The following is a 21,491-nucleotide window of genomic DNA, read 5'->3' on the forward strand; positions in this document are numbered from 1 at the left end:
AACACTCTCAATGGGAGCCACTAGCAAATAAATAAACCTCTTTCTCATGAAACCCATGCAGCAAGGCATACACAAATAATTTTATTCTTTTTATTTCATCATTTACAAAGATCATGTCACTATGAAGCCTGAACCTAGTTACACTTCCTTCAATACTCCATAATGTCCTGAAGGAGATCTACTTAGATAGATTGATACACAAGATCAAAGCATCCAATATATAACATAAGAGATAAATGAAATAATTAACTCAATCGTATATCATAAACTAATCAATATGAAATCATAATCTATGTGGGTGATCAAGGAATCCCACAAATGTTATCAACAAAGACTAAATTGATTTTATATTAATAAAATGGATAATACAATTACAAACTTGAAGCCTTCAAGTTTCAAGTCCCCTCCCACAATCTCCAACCCTCTCCTTGAATGAATAGCCTCCTAGTCTTATTTTTGTAGCATAAGCCTACTTGCAATAGTCCTCCCCAATCCTCAGGCCTGTGTTAGCTTTATAGGCAAAGGAGGGGAAGTTTGGGATCCATTTTCCAAGGGATGAGATCTATTAATGGTGGGATAGGGGTTTCATAAAGAGAGGGCGTAGCTCCATGATGGGAGGGATCAGGGATTCATAGGCATCCATTCTTATCCAAATTTAAATAGGAACGCAAAAAATTATAGATATAACCATAAATACAGAGATGGAGCAGAAATAACACTTCCTTTCATTAATATCAAATAATGAAATATGCTTACAAATAGAATGGAAATGAGACTAGCTCGGGCGATGGTAGCTTATCTCTGAGAAGCGTTGTGACAGCTACATGCCTCTCAACTGATTTGCAATGAGGCTCAAGAGCATTTTTATTATTGAACAATAAGAGAAAACCCTAAACAACCAAAACCCTAACCCAAGGAGACATAACACCAAGAGCTTATGGGCCCTATTGGGATTAGTTGGGCAACCAAATTCCTATGGTCATAACTTGGCCACATTATCCCTATTTGACACACATAATACCTTGTTGGAAAGATCTCTCCGAGGAATACAACTAAAAATGTGATTTCAAGGAAACCACCGAGAGGAAGATTTCCAAAAAAAAATGTTTTTTAGGGCCTCAAAATAGCTTCGGAAGTTCAGGACCCGAAAACACTACCAAAAATAGGTGCTACAATTAAGGAAACTCAAAAAATGAAAGAAACAATGGTGGGGTTCCAAATGGAATAGGCGAGTGGCTACCAATATCCACCTAGATCATTCCTCCCCCCTTAGGAAGCAATGGTCTCCATTGCGTGGAGTTCCTCCATGAGATGAGGAAACTTCTGCTGAACTTGGTCCCTAGTGAGCCATTTTCCTTGGTGTAAGAGTTGGTCAGCTTTGACAACTCGATACAGTTGGATATTCTACTAGCGAGTGTTCTTGATCTACATGTCCATGATCCTATCAGTTGGAGCTTGTTCCATGTAGTTTAGATTTAACTCTATTGGTGTGAGATGTTCTGCAATGTCGAATGTGTCTAGTGTTAGTCTCCTATACCAATAGGGTCTCATTTTTCATGATTGACAGTGGAAGTGCCAAAAATGTTCATCTTTGGTGATACAAAGGTTCCATCTTTTTTGAAAGAAGCAGACAATTAAAAAATGTAAAGAGGGTATGCCTTAAAAGAATAATCAAAAGGCAAGAAAATGAATTGGTCAGAAAAAATAATTGAAATGAACCCCAAAGAAAGACCAGGAAAGTGGCTAGCCAAGAGGCCACTGCTATCTTGATGGATGACCCAACAGTTCAAGCTGGGCCATGCCATGTTTTAAATTGCCTGTTCTAGACTAGAGAATGAATACCTGTTCAAATAGCTCAAGCTTGGTAGATGATTAGCTGGATAGAGAAAGGGAGGAGCCCAATTGCTTAATCTGGGTCCTTGGAAGATATAAGGGTAGACTTAGATAGGAGGGCAGCAAAAAGGAAAAGAGGGTTATCAGGGTTTTCAAGGCTAAGTGCACCCATCAAAAAGAAGAAAAAATGTTAGGTCTATTAGCCAGGGTAGGCAGTTGGAGGTTTCAGAAACAAGGTCTAGCCACATGGCATATGGAAAATCATATCTGATCTCACCAATAAGAGGAAGGCTAGAACAATGGTCTATTTGGCAAAACTGTCAAATCATGTCTGACTTCCTTCATTTCCCTTTAAAGGATTTCTTACTAACATCCCCTTGAGGACTTTAGGATCTGCCTAAACAGTCCTCCCTGCACTTCTCCTTTGTGAAAGCCATTGCAGGTTGTCACCTTCTTTTTCGAAAGGAAGCCACATTTCTTGTGTAAAGTCATCACTTCACACTTCATCCATCTCTAGTTTCCCACTGCACTACACATACCCATATTAACTTCTAACCCTATTATATAGCTCCCTAAGTACATCCCCACCCCTATTTCTTACAAAAACTATAGAAAATTCCCAAAAAATATATATTAAATATCCCCCCCTTTAGCATTATAGCTAAATAACATGTCATGGGAGACATTAGTCCAACTGGGACTATAGTCAACCCTTCCGAGTCCTTACCCCAGAATTAATCTAACCCCTGGTTAAATTAATAGCCTATTCCTAAACCACAGTTCACCCAAAAACCCTTGCAAAGTATTTACCCCCTCAAAGTTAAAACCCAATGTTTTTTGGTAAAAATGGTTAAAAAACCTTTTATTATGTATTGTGGCGCATCGCATACATTGATTTAAAACCAAAAAACCCACCCGACCAAGGTTTGGGCCCGCGACATGAAATATTAATTTAATATGAGACGGGTCCCGCTTCTAGACATGCACGCCACACAGCAGCCCCCGCCAGCCGTTGATCTCCCACCGGGCTTGATCCAATGGTGGGCGGGCAATATGCGCCTCGGATGTGCCGACCTTTAACGTCCGGGGGATGGGCGGTTTTGCCGCTGTACCCCCGCCACGTGTCGGCAGCCCGGGGTGTTCGAAGCCCTCCCCCCTGAAACCACCTTTCCCCAAGGCGGTACGGGGAAACCAGAAACCGCCTCCCGTAAACCGCCGCGCCCATTACGTCAGCACCTCGTCAGCACGACATCATGCCCGGGCCCCCGCCACTTTCCCACATCATCCACCACTTTGTCCTTCTGCTCTCGCATTCTACCACCGTGTCCCGCCAAGTTGTCATCCCAGTCAGCATCCACATCACCATCCGTACCCAGGGCCCACTGATGACGTCATGCTGATGTCATCGCGGAAAAACACCAAAAGCGCATATGCGGCAAATTTGTTGTTAAAAAGACCAAAAGTGACCGTTTTGTGCCATTTTCACGATACAACGCAGCTGCGCCGTTTCGTTGGTCACCTCCAACTACCTCCAGAGTTCAAATTCATTGCTGCGGATGCTGCCACTCACCAATTCAACGGCATTCTCTGTCTTCTCATCAATTCGACGACCCTCGGCATTGGCTAAACCAGGTATTTGCCAAAACCAACCCGTTTGCCCGTGTTCTTCCCATTCTCTGCAAATTTTCCACTGAATTTCCTAAGAACTCCTAAATTAATGGTGTTGGCCTATTAATGATTAGCCTAAAAAGATCTAAAGCACCCTCTGTTCAAAATAGCCAGGCACCATACGTAATTTCACCGTTGCACAGTCGTTTTCGGGCTTAAATTTGACTTACTCTCCCAACTGCCCGGCATTGTTCCCTTTTGCCGAGTTTTTGATTTAAAGACCTCATTACACCAAGTTGTAATCCTGCTCTCCTCTGCAAATTGCCCTCACTGTCTATAAATCCTGAGAATTCACAGAAGAAACCAAAGTTCAGTCAAATTCTTCAAGTTGCTCCTTTCAAAAGGCAATTTGGCCCCAGCTGCACTCATTCTGTCACCTCACTTCTAAGCCTCATAAGCTATCATATTCAGATTGTTATACTAAGAAACTAGATTCTATAGTCAACTCCTGAAAATTCTACATGGCTACACCATCAGCTCTCAGTGTCACTCCTATGAACCCACTAAACTAGGAGCTTGAAGCCATGCCTCTTGCTGACAGAGATTACCTTATCCAAGATCTTGTGGGTGACAGGAACCATTTACAGACCTTCTGCCAATTGAGAGACAGCTATTTGAACAACAATGACACATATCAGATATGGGAGTCCAATCTGCCTTACTATTTCCTGCCATCTGTTAATATTTTTCCAGAAATCATCCGCCTATGTGCTGAGAATTATGATCCAACTCAAAGAACTGTCAAGTCTCCATCTGGGAGCATACTTTTCCACATCAATCCTGACTCCATCAACCAAATGCTCAATTTCAAGCAGACTCAGCTGTTGTTTCCCTTCTCCATGAACTATTTGCTAGATGCAGGCGCCAAACTTTCCACTGCTGACATTGAAAATATCACCAAGACATTCATGAGGGCAGACCGCCAGCCTATAGGGCCACCTCCTTTCTTATATGTCCATTTCACTGATGTAGGCAGGATCCTAGTTGATATGATCTCTTATGTGCTTGGCTTCAAAACCAGTGAGCACATTGATGGGACAGTGCTGGTATTATTAGCTGCATATAGCCCAGGCCAGCCTCCTGCTTACAAATATAACTTTGCCAAGTTTATAGCCAATAAAATACATGACCAGCTCTTGAAAGTGGATAGGGAGGGTGTGTTCAAATATTCATCATATATATACCACTTATTCATGTATTACGAGTCTGAAGTCTTTCAATGCCCCATCAAGAAACTGGATTCCAGGGGAGAGAAGAGGTCTGTTATCTTCTGGTCATCAGTTTTCCACCAAGTTCAAGATTCACCATATTCTTACTGTGAGTTTTTTGACCAATTTGTTTACCCAGTCTCTTGCCTCTTGATGAGATCCCCTCCTCCCAGACTATCATTTGAGATCCAGAAAACTCTGCAGTTGTCCAAGAATTATAAAATAGGTGATTGGTACCTATATCAAAACCATACAATCATCAGAATTTATGGCTGTGAGCTCTGTCCATATAGGCTCCCAAGATATGTACCGATGAGATTGTTCACCTTGGAATACTATAGGCAACTCATTAGTTCTGACCTCACCCACTTTCATAGTGCCAAGAAGAAAGTCCACCTCAAATTCAAAGACCATATGGGCCCCTTTATCATGAATAAAAAAGAGGGTTGGCAAGAGGCTAATCAAATTCTCAGAGATAAATATAAACTAAAGAGAAGCTTCTGGTGGGTCCCTTATGACCCTGAAGGCTTCATCAGTGCTAGAAGAGTCAAATACAGGCTGCTAGGATATGATCACTGTAAATATCCACAAATTGAGTAGTATGCCAACCAAGATGAATGGTCGCAAGGCACATTAGTTGAGGAACTAACTCAAGAAGAAATAATGGAAAAAAATGTCAAGGATTTAGAAAAAACTCTTGACTTAGATTCTGTGCAGCATGTAACTTTCAAACAGCCACACAAAATTGGGGAAGGCACATCCACTGCTGCAACTGCACCAGCCACCCAAGGGCCATCTACATCAGCAACAGCTACAGAAAAGGGCAAGGGGATAATGGGTGCAGAAAAAGAAATAGTCACAGAAAATCCTTCCTCCTCAATTGGGCAGCAACAAGAACAGAATCCTCCACCACAAATAGAGGCACCAACAGTGCCTGCCTTACAGAGCCCTGCACATGAGGAAAGAGGCAAGAAACGAGACCGAGAGGAGTCTACACCGGCTAGTGGGTCCACTCAGGAACCCGAAGCCAAAAGGAAAAGGGTTGATTCTCCAATCATAGAAGAAGTCAGTGAAGAGGTCCTTGAAAGCCCAAGGAAAGAAAAAGAAGATAGCCAGCAGACAACCACAAGCTCTTTTCAACAAGAGCAAGAAAGACAACATGGCATGGAGGTATCCTCCTCCACACATCAAAGCAAGAAGCCATCCAGTACCAAGGCCACTTTCAAAGAAATTAAGGCACAAAATGAGCTGCTAAGAGTGTAGCTATACGACCAATTTCTCAAGGCAACGCCGGCTAAGCAAGAAAGGCTAATGGCAGCATATGATATCAAAGAGGAAAAGATAGTCCTCAACCATTTCAAACCCAAAATACCGCAGCCTCACTCAGCTGCAGATTTTGTTAGAACAAAACTAGAGGTCATGGCAAAAGACATTCACCCCATGGATCAGATAGAGCTACATAAGCAAACGGGGGAAATGGTCTATGAAACACTGGTAGACAGGGCCACAATGGCCCATGAATTAAAAGAATCTCTGAAGAACACCAATACTCAGCTAGACTTAGAGAGAATGTCCTCCACGGCCAAAGATAACAGAATCAAGACACTGGAGGACATTATTGTGGACTTAGGACATGATCCTAAGGATCCTAAGGGTATGAGGGCCCTTATGAAGAAGAAAGATGATGACATTGCTGCATTAAAGAAGAGACTAAAATTGCTTCCTACTGAGCACCCTCAAACAGGAGAATTGCAGAAAGAAAAGGAATCTGAGGATCAATTGGATCTAATGATGCAGCTGAACCAAAGAGTGATTGATCTGGAAGGGGATCTAGAAAAAGCACTCCAAGACAAATAAGGAGAATCAACCTCCCAACCTCCTCAAACTGCCCCAACTACTGCAGTAACTACAGAGGCAGTAGCGACCCCTGCAACGACTACAACAACAACAGATGCGGCAGCAGCAACAACAACAGCTCTTGAGGCTAACATAAACCTGGATGATTTGACCAAAGCTGTCAAAGAACTGGAACTGCAGGCTATAGAGATCAAACAAGCCAAAGAGAAATTGGCAGAGCTGGAAACTAAGTATGATAGATCCAAAATGACAGTAGCAGAGCCGACCAGAGAGATTAAAGCCCTAAAGGACAAAATAAAGGCCTTAGAGAAGGAGCTAAATTTAGAAAATACTCTGGCAGAAATAAAAAAGATTTTGTGGGTCGGGATTGACCACTCCATTACCAAATAGTGGAAGTCAATCAAAACAGTGCATGAGCAGATGGAATTAATAGGTCAAGCACAATTTGAAAGCCAGAAGGCCAGAACAGCACTATGGAATAAGCCTGAGCAAGCCAACAGGATGATACATTTCCTCAATAATCACACCAAAGACGAGTTGGCAGCCCTGAACATCAGCAACAGAACAGATGTTGTTCTAACAGTTAAAAAAGTGCTGACCCTCAGAAATTTTGTGCAGACTGTGGAAAGGAAATGTCAGGAAATGCAGGCTGAGGTAGATGACTACAAACTTAGAATGGGAGCATTGCAAAATAAAGGATTTCCCAGCCTATTGACCGGCACAGGAAGGCTGCTCACCCGTGAGCAATATGCCACTAGGATGACAAATTTTATTGAAAATCAAATTACAGCATCCACCAGTACTTCTGAGGAAACAGGACCTCCATCAGGGCAGAGCCTATATGACAAGCTTGAAAATTTATTCTACATTGAGCATGAGATTAATCACTTGTTTGAGGTCCCACCAAATTTTTACAGGTATACAGAGGCAGATGAAACTTTGATAAAAATACGAAGACACCAACTGCCCAAGGAAGATTGGTGGCAGGCAATGCTGCAGATTTTGCCTCAATAATCTCAGTTTGATCTATCCTAATCAGCTTCAAGTTAACCAAAGTCAAAAAGCAGCATCAGGACAGCAGGCAAGGCGGGTAAAAGAAGTGACTCAGCATGATACTACGACAGCAAGGCAAAGGAAACACGCAAATTTTTGGGCAACACGGCTCCAACTGACTCAATGGGTCACAAAGTCAAAACTTTCTGTCAATTTTGGATAGCTAATGCACTAAGCAGTTATTTCACCATTTACTCTCTCAGCTGTAAATCTTCAGGAGTTGGCACAGTATTTATGAGCCATCAATTCATCAGATAGATATTTTTTTATCTAAATTTTGTATATATACCTCCCCTTACAACGTATTTGGGGTTGGTGATTTTCTCTCTCAGACGCTATATTGTATATTTTCAGATGATCTAATGCAAAGGATGGAAAAGTTCACTGTCTCTTGACTGTTTGATGTCTCAATGATGCTCTGCGTGCTGTTACAGAATTCCTGTGGTGTCTAATGGAACAATAAGTTATCTCAAACTACGTTTTGTCTTTTCATGTTTATTTAACTCATATATGTGTTTCACTAGCTTAGCAATAGAGAAAAAGAATAGTATAGGAATTGTTTATCTACACCCTATGCTCAATCTCTGTTGTTAAATATGTTTTCTTCAGAATTAATCATGAACATGAATTCTTAATTGCTCATGTTTTTATTTGTTCTATCAATATGAATGTTATTCAGGAATTCTTAAATGCTCCTAAGTAATGTTCCCACTATTCCCCATATCAGCTTACTGAAAGATCCTTGGTTGCCTTTCACTCCCTGATTTCATCCCCTCAAATCACAGATTCGAAAATTTGTTCCACAGACACTTGTCTGGCTCTGTAGCATCACTGTTTCTTCAAAACAGACATTTCAAGCAATTAAACATCAAGGACTCCATGCCCAATGGCCTAGATCACCCTGCAAAAACATTCCTGTTCTGACTGAAATCATCATCCAGCAAATTCAAAACAAAACCTTGTGCATCATAACTAGCCTAAAAACTCATCAAAACAAAGTTAAATCAGAAAGAGAGAGCCCTCTCTGGTTACAGGTAGGCTAGGACCTGTGGCCAAAAGATTGGTTAGTGGTTACCTTGGTCGTATTCCCTTAGGAGTCAAAGGGAACAACCTGAGTGATAACATCTAGTAATGGTGGAAAGTATGCTCGAAGGTGATCCACATTGAACACTAGGTGTAGGCCAAGGAATGGGGGAATTTTGAGCTGAAAATCATTATATCCCACAGCCTTGGTGATGGTGTATGGCCCATATTGAAACAAACGAATCTTGCAGTGGGGCCCAGCGAGGCGCTCCTTCTGCAAATGTAGACAAACTTTGTCACCCACCTAGAACTTGTGTGGCACCCGATGTTGATCATGCCATTGCTTGTACTTAGCATTGGATTTGTCCAATATGTCCTGGACTTGTTGGTGGATGTGTTGAATTTGCTCAATGAAGCTATTTACCTTGTCGGATTTGGACTAGACATGAGCCGAATCTGCCAGATTCAGCAAATGGTATTGCCACATCAATGGGACATACTGCCTAGAATCCCATGACCACTTGAAAATAGTTGTGGCCAGTCAAGTTGTGGAGAGCCTAGTTGTAGCTATGCTAGACATAGGGGAGACTCTCATCCCATGGGCGTGAATGCTTTGAGTTGTACATGCACAGAATTTGTATGATCATCCTGTTGACAACCTCTTTCTTTCCATCAGTTTCGGGGTGGAAAGTTGTGGACTTAGTGAGCTTAGTGTCCAGCATCGACTAGAGACTGGACCAAAATGTACTGAGGAACCTGCGGTCTCGATCTGACATGATAGACTAGGCTATCCAAAAGTGTATCCACACTCGTTCAAAGATTATTTTAGCAGTGGCTTCTGCTGTGATACTCTTCTTACTGGCCACCATTATGGCCATCTTCAAGAATCTATCGATGACCACAAAAGCACAGTCATTTCCATGCCTAGTTGAAGGAAGGACTGACATGTAATCCATGGAGATGGACTCCCAAGGTCAACTAGGGGTAGGCAGTGGAGTATAGAGACCTTGCTTCTTGATGGTAGGTTTGGTAATGGCTTAAGCAGTGCAGGATCTAATGTACTTCCCAACATCATTTCGAAGATTCAGCCAATATAAATACTTCTACAGTACTGCCACCATTTTCTCGACCCCCAAATTCCTAGCACCCTGATCATAGTGCCCTTGCCAAATCATCTTCACACACTCGCTTGAAGGAACACAAAGGTGCCCCAGGTGGCATAACAAAGCATCCGAGAGGTGAAAATATGGAACTTGTTGACCCTCCAAGAGCGTATCGTATGTGTGGCCGAATTCTAGGTCACTTTTTTAGAGAAGTGGCCAATCAGAAGTCTTGTGCCCACAAGAGTTGAGCACAGTGGTTAACACCATGATCGGTGGTCGACTAAGGCAATATGAAACATTATTTGTGTTTCCTTTCTTATACTTGATATTAAAATGGAATTGTTGCAGGTATGTGGCCCAATTATTATGACGATCATTCTACAACTTCCCTTGTGTCTATATGAACTACAGGGGTCAGTGGTTTGTGTGGATGACCGGTTCCTTCCCCAAAATGCAATGCTTCCATTGTCGGCAGGCCTGCACAATGAAATATATCTCTTTGTCATAAGTGGGATACTTCCAGACTGTGTATGAAAGTGTCTCATTGTGATATGCCACTAGATGCCTATGTTGAGTAAGCACTGCCCAATAACATAGTTAGAGGCATCTATCTCGATCTCAAGTAATTGTTGCAAATATGGTAATGTGAGCACTGGTGCAGAGCAGAGGCAATGTTTTAACTCTGTTAATGCCTTCTGTTGAGATTTATACCAAAATATTTTTTCTTTCACTCCTCCTTTGGTGACTTGACTCAAGGGCCAAGTGATAGCCCAACACGAACCTGCAGTAGAAATTGGCAAGACCCAGAAAGTTGTGGAGCTATGTCAGAGTGGTTGGGGTTGGCCAATCCCGAATGAATTGGATCATGGATGGATTCACATGCACCCCCAATTCATCAATAATGTATCCTAGATGCTGAACCCAGGTCATGACAAAAGTTCATTTCTCCAAATTGGCACACAACTTGTGTTTCCGCAATGTTTGAAGAACCTGTTGGATGTGGTGGAGGTGCCCTTCCCAACTCCGGCTGAAGATCAGGATGTTATCTAAGTATACCACTACAAATGAGTTGGTGAATTGCTGCAATATGTCATCCATCAGCCTCATGAAGGTTACAGGAGCATTCGTCAACTCAAAAGACATAACCAACCATTCGAAAAGGTGCTCCTTGGCTTTGAAGGCAGTGTTCCACACATCGAAGGGTTTGATTGGTACGTGGTGATATCCAGAGTTCAAGTCGATCTTGCTGAAATATTTTTCCCCCTTGAGTTGGTACAGAAAGTCATAAATCCATGGGATCAAGTACCTATTCCAAATAGTGATCTTGTTCAGTGCCCGATAATCAATACAGAGTCTCCAAGTCCCATCCTTGTTTTGTACGAACACGATCGGGCTCCCGCAGAGTGATGAACTCTGTCGAATGTGACATTTCTATAGTAGCTCCTCAATTTTCCTCTTGATTTCATCGTTCTCTAGAATGGAGCATCGATAGATTGGTCCATTGGGTAACGATGCATCTGGGGTCAGATCGATGGAGTGCTTGACCTGACAGTGTAAAGGCACCCCTGCGAGGGAGGTGAAGATGTCCTTGTACTCCTCCATAACCTTTTCCATCTATTGTTGTCATGCGAAGGGACCCTATCTGGAGGTTGTGGCCATAATATTCTTCTTTCCTTGAGGGCATATCATGAGGAAAGCAAATGTCCTAGTTTTTGAAATGAGGTTACTGTGTTGTTTTACAGTAACCATAGAGATGGTGGTAGGCGGTGCTACCTCCGGTATCCTATACAACTTATTTCCCAATGTAACAATAACAGCACGAGTCCTTGACTCATACATAGGATGTCACTTCCATAAGTATGGCTGGCCTAATAAAACATCACAAACGTCAAGGGGAGCAACGTCACATATACCTCATCCATGAAGGGCTTGATGTTGTATGGAAGGTAGTATTGTCTCTTGTCCTTGGTGAAGCCATTCAATGGTGTACAGTTGTGGGTGCGCTATGGCCAGTAAGCCCAATCACTTCATGACCTCTGCTACAATTAGGTTATTTTGGCTCCCACTATAGATAATGAATTGTAGCGGGGAACCCTTTACCCACATCTAGGAGTTGAAGAGATGCTCCTCCTCCTCTAGATCTTCGGGTTCCTCCTTCTAGATATTTGTGGTGGTGACGGTGGTATTGGGCTCCACATGAATAATATGATTACCTTTGTCATTCCCCTTGTTGGGTTCTGACTCTGAGTCGGAACATGCATCTAATTCTGAAGCCTTCAACCTGGCCACCGATGACTACTTCACCCGACACTCACTTGTGTTGTGGGTGGAGCTCTTATGGAACTCACACAACTTTTCGGTGTCCTTCCTCGACTTCACAGTGTTTTTCTTTTCTTGTGGCCTTAGCAGGTTGTCTTGGGTAATCCCACCTTGGATTTCTCCTTTGCTTTGCAATTTGGGGGTACCTTTCCCATGCTTCTGGTGTGGAAATCCAAAGTCTCACTTCTTCCATTTAAACTTATGCTCAATCTTGACAGCGTATTGATACGTCATGCTAAGCAAGGAGATGTCCACGAAATCCGTCTTGTCCTGGATGTATCTATGTAGGTATTTGAGGTACTTGAGTACCAAATGTTTCTCAGAATCCTTGATACCCAACTTCGTGCGAAGGGTATGAAAAACATTGGTAAACTCTGGCACAACTTAGTCCCTTCCCTGCCGATACGTGGTCCACTTTATGTATTTTTCCTCGTAGCTCCCGAAAGGGTAGTACTGCTCCTTGATGGCATCCCGAAATGAATTCAAAGTGGGAGCAGCTGAAAATAGTGAGGTCATACTATCATCCTTCTACTCACAATAGGTTTCCCACCAGTCCTTGACATGGGGGGCAAATTTGAGAAGAGAAAAAGTAATCTTTTCTTGGCTGGAAAAATCATGAACAAAAAAATATCCTTCTATTAGATTCAACCATTTATCTACATCATCTGCATCTATTTGGCCCTAAAATATGGGAATGTCAAATTTTACTTGTACCTTGAAAGGTGTGGAGCCTCCAGAGTGGTTGTTGGATGTGGATGCACTGTCAATGGGCAACTGTTGAAGGATCTAGGCAAAGTTATCCATCATCGTGTTCCTTTGTTTCCCGAGGGCCTCCTCGAGCAATATTTTGAAAGGATCTCCTTCTCCTTTGTATCTATTTTCTACCCCCATGGGAGGTCATCAATATTTACGAGGTTGGTCTTGCAAGGTTCGACCAGTTCGAGCCCTAACTCCTTATATCCTGACCTCGTTGGGGACATGCAAAGAAAAATAGAGAAAGAGCAGACCGCTCTGATACCATTGATCTAAATTTAAATAGGAACACAAAAAATTACAAATATAACTATAAATACAGAGATGTAGCACAAATAACACTTCCTTTCATTAATATCAAATAATGAAATTTTCTTACAAACATAATGGAAATGAGACTAGCTCAGGTGATGGTAGCTTATCTCTGAGAAGAGATGTGGTGTCTACATGTCTCTCAACTGAGTTACGATGAGTCTTAAGGGACTTTTTATTATTGAAAAATAAGATAAAAACCTAAACAACAAAAACCCTAACCCGAGGAGATGTAACACCAAGAGTTTATGGGCCTCGTTGGGGTTAGTTGGGTAGCGAACTTCCTTGGGTCATAGCTTGGTCATATTATCTTTGTTGGACGCTCATGATACCTCGTTGGAAAGACCTCTCCAACAACTACAACTGAAAACTCGATCTTAATGAAATCGCCTGAGGAAGATTGCCAAAAAAAAGTTGTTTAGGGCCTCAAAACGGCTCCTAAAGTTCACGACCCAAAAAAACTGCCAAAAATATTAAAATGTGCTACAATTAAGGAAACTAGAAAACTGAAAGAAACAATGGTGGGGGTCCAAGTGGAATATGTGGGTGGCCACCAATATCCACATGGATCACATTAGAAGCTTGTTTCTTGGGAAAGATACGACTAACAATGCTTCTAGACTTTACTTTTTATTTTTACATTTGTTAAGTCATGTGTGCAGGCCACAATGTAATACAAAGCACACTTATGTGCATTTTCTAATGGACCTTTCTGCATATGCAGAAAGATTGACTAAGGAACTATGCAGGAAGCCAAAAACAATATTTTGAGCCATCGGATCTAGGAATTTCACTCTCTTTGGGATATTTCAGGTTTTATCCATGCAAGGGATGCTTTGGAACACACTTATGGATAGTGAAAGATCCAAACCGATGGTTATTTTCTTAATGCAATAAAATGACGTGTAAGAGAGTTCCAAGACATGGTGGCACTAGCGCAAGAATCCAACTACTCTTTACAACATAATGTTGAAGAATAAATATTCTAATGTTGTCCTAGATTCTCAAAATGTTCAAATAGCGAGAGAAATCAGGGGATATCACATATGGAATGATGCATGGAGTAACAAGCATTTGGTATAGGATCATATCTTTTGGGAGCTTTGTGATGGTTAAATGGCTCTATTCTAGGAGGATTCTTGGAATAAATAGCTAGATATCATCCATAAAGCACTATCAACCTATTAAAAATGCTCTCATCTCTAGGGGTCTTACTCATATTACCCACTATTGGGATCCTCACTCCCCTTACTCTCAATGTCATTCATGGATAATGAAGTCACATTAGTATCCTAGGAACTTCTAAGAAGAAACAAATAACCTCAGACTGGGGATGACATTCTAAGATGGGGCTATGGGCCTTATGGAAATTTCAACATCAAAGAAGCATGTCACCTTCTCCTTCACAGAGAGAACACTGATTCCTCAAGTAAATGGAAGAGCTCCTATATCTCAAGCACTGGCCAAAAATCACTTTATTCCTTTAGGTCTTACTTTGGACAAAATATCTCACTTGGGACAAGCTTACTCTACTACATTAACAATGAATACTCTAGCCACCTGTTCAATACTTGCTATGTCACTTCCACCCTTTAGCATCAACTTACCACTTTATTTTGGTAGAAAGACATGACAACTAGAAACATTGCTACCATAATTGAAAATTGGAGAGACTCTCCCTTCCATAATCATGTTCTAAATCAATCCTGAGATATTTTCGCATGCTTTCTTCTCTGGGAACTATGGAAGGAATGTAATAGCCACGTTTTTAAAATGTTTACTCCATGATTGACTCTATTTTGTAGTAGATCTTGAAAAACTTAATGGGACAATAGTCATCATGAATTGGTCATCACAATATTGGAAATTTTGTCCTAGAGAACAATCTATCTTAAGCAATTTGGGCCTCTCCTCCCATCTCTCTCTCTCCTCGGCTACTCCCACTACTATGGTACCCTCCATCCTATCTGAGTGGACTCCTCCTCAAGAGTTCATCAAGCTAAAATTTGATGGTGCCTCTGATGTTAGAAAATTATATATTACGGAGCAATGGAACACATAAAATATTGCAGAAATATAAACACAGAAAACGCACAAAACAAGAGAGACACAGATATACGTAATTCACCCAGTTTGGGCTACGTCCACCCTGAATAGCCAGTCCTTCCTTTCTATTATCCAGCAAAATGAAGAGACACAACCTACAGCAAATCCGCTGTAATATCCTCTGTTTTCTCTCACAGTCTCACCTCTATGTTTCTCGCTCACAGAATACACATCTATCACACAGCCTCAAATACAATTCCCTCATACAAAGAGAGGGGTTGCCTTCTAGGGCAAAAAACCTAAACTAAACATAAGTTCTACCGTCAGATCATCTGCCTGATGAACGGCCCAGATTGACTAGAAATTACTATACTTTTACAAGGCAATTTTACATTTATTTTTTGGCTTCGGGGGCGCTACCCCCGAGCCCCCGCCGGGGGACCACTGGCCCCCGGACCCCCCAGCCGGGGGGGATGGGCCCCCTCCGGACCCCCGCGGGGGGGACAAGTCCCCCTCGCAGCTCCCCGCGTGGAGGGGTGTACAAAAATTCCTGGGGTATACATTCGGCTGAAACAAACACCTCTGAACAATCATGCTCCACACACAACATCTAAAGGAATCCTAGGAAAGCAAGATATGGTGGTTCTTTCCACAATTCTTAGGGGAAAATTCTCCACATATATGTAGAAGCAAGAATGTACACAACTAACAATGTTTTAGATATTTGGGCCCAAGAACAAGGATTGACAATATCACTCCAAAAATGCTACCATGAGCTTCTAATTAAAGGATATTCTCAACTAATTATCACAATTTTAAAGAAAATCGAATGTGGTACCCATCCCTCCAAAGTTTCAAGTAGCTCAATAATTGAATTTTAGATTTCAAAGGTCACCTCTCTCCTTTTACAAATTCAAGCCCCCCGTCTCTATCACATCTAGAGAAGTGGCAACCAAATTTTTGATAAGTTTGCCAATCTCGGACTCTACATGGATGAGACCACTTTAGATATGAAGTAGAGTCTACATGGTCCCCTACTCATTTAGATCACTTGTTAAGACATAGCCATGCATGATTATTCCACACATTCTAATATTCCATTAGTCTCTTCAACCCAATGACGAGTTCAGTCGCACAGCCACTAAACATTCCAAATGTATTAGGAAATGGTTCCCACTCCTCTCCATCATGAGATAGAAAATATAGAATTTGAGATTGGCTAAAACTATCGCTTAATTCCCAACCCTCACATGGAGCAGCCTTCTAGGTCCGAAATATGCTAACTTATTGGCTCGTCAATTAGAATATATATCCTACTATGATGATGACGAGGAACCAATCTCACCATATGCAATCCACGTCCCACTTCCAATGTGACTATGATTGTGTACATTTATGTTTTGTGACATGAAATATGTTAGCATGTGAGATTCTATCAAACCTGGGATTTGTTGTGCAATTGGCCAATAAACCAGCTCAACATCACGATTCATCCCCTTTGGCATCATCCACAAAGTGGATTAAGTCTCACCTGAGATGCTATGAGGGACTGTCGGCACCAAGTTTTTGTAGTCATATGGGATTGTTAAAATTTTGCGACACTGGAACTTCATATTATAGTTCAAGATTTCATACACCTATCATCTAGACACCTTGTAGTCATTTTGAGACTGTGAACTTGAATAGATATTGATCCAGGACTTTAATGAAAGCTCAAATCTCAAAGTTTTCAAAAGAATTTTGAACCTGAATGACCAGATAGATCTCATCTTCTTGATTCTGGCATCATGAACAGTTCCAAAAACTGACACCATATGAAGGAGTTATTGCAATTTGAAAAAGTCCAGTAAACTAAAATTTCCAAGAATAAATCAATTTTTTGGAAATATTAAAAAAAGTATTCACCAAAATATTCCTTTTGGTTGACCAATTAGGTGTTGACACGTGGCAAGCCTAGAGGCCGCCACGTGGCCCTAGAATGGTATGGTAAAATTTTGTTGGGGTGTGTTGAAGCCCCAAAAATCGGGTCGACAACAAGGGGGATACCCACCCGGTCCAGACCTTGGTTGGCAGCGCCTTATCCGTTTGTTATAGCGGGTCCGACTGGGGATAATGGGACCAGTTTCCCAATCTAAGGGGTGTGTGTGTGTGTAGAGTTGGATGATGCTGATCTTGAAGTATTTAAAGCTAATTTAATTCAAACTTCTAAACTAACTCTATGCTATTGTAATCTAATGAGAAACAACACATCTAATCTACGCTAACCTGGGGTGTATTTCTTCTATTATGCGATCTAAAGAGATTTCGAACAATAACTGGTAATAAAGATCATTCAGCTATCACAAGAATAGAAATCAATTAAGATAAACCACTTTGCATAAAAAGTTAAGAAAAACAATTGTGAACAACATATCGCATAATAAGTTATTCATATATCAAACACAAATAAATGACTCCACCGTACAGAAGTGCCAAATGGTAACCCACACATTCATGCATTAACATATAAACAACTGAAAACTGTATATCACTTTAAGAATATAAGCAGAAATGGTCAAGAGATAAAAGTACCATTTATGACTAGTTCCACTCATAAGCTTCAAGCAACAACGATTTATCTCTACTTGTTCTAACATCTACTAAGAGTACAAAAGTGCAACATCAGTAGCAGACATCAAATGCAAACATTGATAAATCTCGATCCATCCATTCATCAAAAACCCCCTCCGAGGGTGCAGAAGTGCATGTTCTGAGGACAAGTTTTTTGACAAATTTCTGGACCCTTCTCCAAATTCCTGAGAAGGGTTTAAATACTGCTAACTAATTAATCTTAATTACATAAATTTAGGACACGATTTTAAATGACTGCCCTTCTACTAAAGCAAATTTATTTCTAAAAATTGAATCTAATTTCTAACCGTTTCTGTATTTGCTCCTTAGTGTTGTAAGCAATGCAACATTCCCTAGGAAGAGTCGGCTGGTCGTCTTCTCCTTTCGTTTGAGCCACGAAAATAGAAATAACAAGCGTTGGCACCGCTTTCTGGCAAACTAGAAGATATTTTCGAAAATCTTCCTCTGGCTTGGTGTATTCACTGTGTGTATACTTGGTAATAACCCAAATTTCTCTCAAACTGATTCTGCTTTTGCTATTTCGGTTTCCGGCCTTGCGAATGACTGAATAAGTTAGGGACTTTGCTCTCTGAACAATTTTCTGTATTGAAAACGGCCTCCATTCTTTGTTCCGGGCTTTTCTGGTGCATTTTCCTTCTTTAGCGCCTTTTTCTTTTTGCTTTACCCAGTCTAAGCTTCAGGATCTTTTGTAAACATGTTTCTTTTGTGCGCCTTTGACTCTGAGTTTTGGATAGCCTATTGACATCAGTATCTGTTGAGTGATACTCTAGAATCTGTGGTCCTATTACATGCGGCATCCATTTGTGAAGGAATCTCTTCTCTGTTCTCCGAGTATTGACGCTTTCCCCTTTTCCTTAGATGTTTCCTGCACATTGCTTTATGTTATTTGCTGTCTTACAGTTTATGCAAAGGAAAAGAGTAATGATGAAAAGATTGACATGAAAGCTTTAAGCTCTAATGAATGCATAATCATGACACCCATAATGAACTGACTCTTCGAAAAACACAACACAATCCTTCTTGGATACTTTGGCATACAATCATTAATTTCTTTTAAGGCGCGCGCCCAATTTTGGTCTACAGACAGCTTTCCTTGAATACTGTGTCGAGGAAATTTTGCGATGGGTGATTTCTGCGACTCACATCGCAGTATCGAGGATCGCGTCGTCAAGATGTGTCATCGCAGGAATTGATGATCGCATTCATCGCAGATCACAATATCGCAGATCGTGAATCGCAAATCGCGCTTAGTCATCCAATCATTGTGTGCTGCTTATGCGATGTTGCGATATGCGACGTCGCATATCGGTCGTCAGAGATTCCTTAAGTTTTTCATTTAAGAGTGCTTCACAATATATGCGATGCGATGAATTTCGCGTCGCTTCTTCGCAGCTTATTATGCGCATAGGAAAATGTTTCACTCTCTTCTCACAATGCGATACAGCTTTAGGGAGTTAAAATACAAAAATTTTGATAAAATGTTTTTTTTTTTTTTTTTTTATTAAGGGTCCCCATTTTCTTGGTGTTATCGCTAATACCAAACAAAGAGGGGGGTTGTTGGTGGCCACAACAATGGCGATTCACTGTGAAGAACCAGTTATCTCTGCTTTTCTATTGAATTTTAACTTCCGAAGCAGAAAAATTTTCATATGTCTAAATTTTGTTATGGACAGATAGAGTACATTACGCCTTATCCTATCAATGATATTTTGTCTCAACCTTTTCATATTCCAATTGTTTTTTTCCTGAGGCTTAGTCCTTGTATTCACACTAGACATTACTTGGTCTTTTAAAGATAAAATAAGGTCTTCTCTGCGTGCTGGCTTTTAAAATACGCTCATTTGTCGTAGGTAGAGCCTCTGTTGCCCGCAAGCGTCCATAGCCTCGACAGGGTTACCTGTTACCAAGCAATGATCCTTTATCCTGCTTAAGGCTATTTACAACTTTTCAGAGAAAAACCCTTTTCGACACTTTTCCCTTTTTTTATTCTCTAAAGAACAATGTCTTGGTTTGGTGGCCAAATTATGACACAGTCATTCACTTGATTTACACTTTTGCTGAACAAGCTGGCTCGTGATGAGACCCCTTGTCTTTTGATTGCAACAATCTTGAGTCGTTGCCTTGTTTTGGTGTACAGTATTGGCAAAGTCAGCAAGTTATAATATCTGTGATCATGATAAGCCGGCTCGTGATGAGACCTCTTATTCTTTGAGATACAATGTTTTCTCGGATTGTTCCTCTGAATGCTTCGATTTCCTTTAGCAGGGAGGAAGTCATTGTTTTTCCTTAAGAAAGCTCTGGATGACAATAATAGAGTTTGAAAACAGCAGTTTTACAGAGAATATTTATTTTATTATTAATACCTTTCATTGTGCTGATATAAAACAATTTTTTACCAAAGGTTGCTTTCATCAAATTTTTGAAGTTGAAACTAGTATCATGTCTAGGCTAAGGTTAACTCTACCTATCAATAATAAAGATCAGATTTTTCGAAAAATTTTGCTACTTGTACAAGCGAGAAAGCTCAAAATCTGATAGAGACTTGGTGTCTTTTTCATGAACCCTTTTAGTAACCATCTACAACTGGTTTTATTTATAAGAAAGAGAAAAACAAATAAAAACTAAAACTATCCTACAAAATAGAAGAGTGATCTTCTATGGAAAATATATTTTAAGGATCTGTCCGTTAACAGGCAAAGAATCCCTTCTACCTGCTAAATCCTACAACACAAACGTTGATGGGCCTATGACTTCTACAATCTGAAAAGGACCAAGCCACATTTTCTGAAATTTTGTATGTTTGCCCTTTTCTTCATGAGCCTTATCCCATTTCAAAACTAAATCTCCCATCTGAAAATTCTTTCTGGTCATTATGCTTGAGTCAAAAGAGGATTTTATCAGCGCTTGGTGATGAGCATGGGTTTTCTTAGCTTGTTCTCGTCGTTCTTCTAATTTAATTATTTCCATTTGTCTTAGTTGTATGGAGGAAGTAGATACCTCATTGATGTGTTGTACTAAAGACAAAGAGGGGATCAGTTTGAACCCTCTTTTAAGTGCAAACTCAGTCATTGTATTTCCAGAAAAGTATGAGGCATTATCAAACATTAAGGCCATTAGCAATCCAAACCTAGTGATTATAAATTGATCTATGAATTCAATAATGTTTTCAGAATTAGCTGTCTTGAGAGGAACTGCTTCTACCCATTTAGTAAAATAATCTGTTGCTGTGAGGATGTACCTATGTTGCTTAGAAGAGTGAGGAAAGATCTCACCTATTATGTCCAAGCCCCACTGAATGAATGGTTGCTCGATGTTTACCGGCTGTAGTGGCATGGATGGTTTCTTTTGTCTCCCTGCAGTAGTCTGGCAGACTTGGCATTTCCTCACGTAATTGTGTGAGTCTTTGAACAGCGTGGGCCAATAATATTGTTGGGTCCCTATAATACTAGTGATTACCCCATTAATATTGTAGTTATACCCCTTATTTATATTGTTGTGCCCCTATTACCCCCATATTGTTATTTCTGTGCCCCATAGAATCCCTCTATTGTTATTTTTGTGGCTTTATATTATTATTGTTAGGTCGGCTGGATTATATTATGACTCCTTAGACTCCTATATATAGAAAGGAGGTTTTGTCATTTGTATCATCCAAGAATTGTTCATTTATGTAATGTAAAGGAGG

Source organism: Pinus tabuliformis, chromosome 9 (assembly GCF_031772625.1).
Source record: "Pinus tabuliformis cultivar Carrire ecotype Pingquan chromosome 9, CPIR1, whole genome shotgun sequence".
NCBI lineage: Eukaryota > Viridiplantae > Streptophyta > Pinopsida > Pinales > Pinaceae > Pinus > Pinus tabuliformis.